This window comes from Triticum urartu, chromosome 6A (genome assembly GCF_056163025.1).
Source record: "Triticum urartu cultivar PI428250 chromosome 6A, HENAU_Tu73, whole genome shotgun sequence".
Lineage (NCBI taxonomy): Eukaryota > Viridiplantae > Streptophyta > Magnoliopsida > Poales > Poaceae > Triticum > Triticum urartu.
In genome coordinates, this window is record NC_141878.1 from 567116582 (window position 1) to 567118178 (window position 1597).

Consider the following 1597-nt stretch of genomic DNA (forward strand, 5'->3'; position numbering starts at 1 on the left):
GGGCTTTATTTTCCACTTTTATATTATTTCTGGGACTAACCTATTAACCGGAAGCCCATCCCAGAATTGCTGTTCTTTGCCTATTTCAGTATTTTGAGGAAACAGAATATCAAACGGAGTCCAAACGGAATGAAACCTTCGGGAACGTGATCTTCTCACCGAACGTGATCCAGGAGACTTAGACCCTACTCCAAGAAGTTTCCGAGGAGGTCACGAGGGTGGAGGGCGCGCCCCCCTGCCTCGTGGGCCCCTCGGAACTCCACCGACGTGCTCCTTCCTCCTATATATACCTACGTACCCCCATTAGACAAGAAGGAGCCAAAAACCTAATTCCACCGCCGCAACTTCCTGTATCCACGAGATCCCGTCTTGGGGCCTGTTCCGGAGCTCCGCGGAGAGGGCATCCATCACAGAGGGCTTCTACATCAACAGCATAGCCCTTCCGATGAAGTGTGAGTAGTTTACTTCAGACCTTCGGGTCCATAGCTAGTAGCTAGATGGCTTCTTCTCTCTTTTTGGATCTCAATACAATGTTCTCCCCCTCTCTTGTGGAGATCTATTCTATGTAATCTTCTTTTTGCGGTGTGTTTGTTGAGACCGATGAATTGTGGGTTTACGATCCAACTTATCTATGAATAATATTTGAATCTTCTCTGAATTCTTTTATGTATGATTGAGTTATCTTTGCAAGTCTCTTCGAATTATCCGTTTGGTTTGGCCAACTAGATTGGTAGTTCTTGCAATGGAAGAAGTGCTTAGCTTTGGGTTCAATCTTGCGGTGTCCTTACTTAGTGACAGAAAGATTTGCAAGGCACGTATTGTATTGTTGCCATCGAGGATAACAAGATGGGGTATTTATCATATTGCATGAATTTATTCCTCTACATCATGTCATCTTGCTTAAGGCGTTACTCTGTTTTTAACTTAATACTCTAGATGCATGCTGGATAGCGGTCGATGAGTGGAGTAATAGTAGTAGATGCAGGCAGGAGTTGGTCTACTTGTCACGGATGTGATGCCTATATACATGATCATACCTAGATAACCTCATAACTATGCTCAATTCTATCAATTACTCAACAGTAATTTGTTCACCCACCGTAGAATATCTATACTCTTGATAGAAGCCACTAGTGAAACCTATGGCCCCTGGGTCTATTCTCATCATATCAATCTCCATTACTTTATTTTACTTGTTTTGCTTTTACTTTTCACTTTGCATCTTTATACCAAAAATACCAAAAATATTATCTCTATCAGATCTCACTCTCGTAAGTGACCGTGAAGGGATTGACAACCCCTAAGCGTTGGTTGCAAGTTGCTACCGTTTTGTGCAGGTACGAGGGACTTGCGCGTGACCTCCTACTGGATTGATACCTTGGTTCTCAAAAACTAAGGGAAATACTTACGCTACTGTGCTGCATCACCCCCTCCTCTTCGGGGAAAACCAACTAGCTCGAGACGTAGCACACATCATTTGTATCTGGAAAATATATGAAATCCTATTTCACTTCTCCACGAGCAGAGACTATCTTGTTGAAGCCCTCGCTGATGAATATCGCCTGACCGCCACCTAGTCCGCTGAGCACTGGGACCC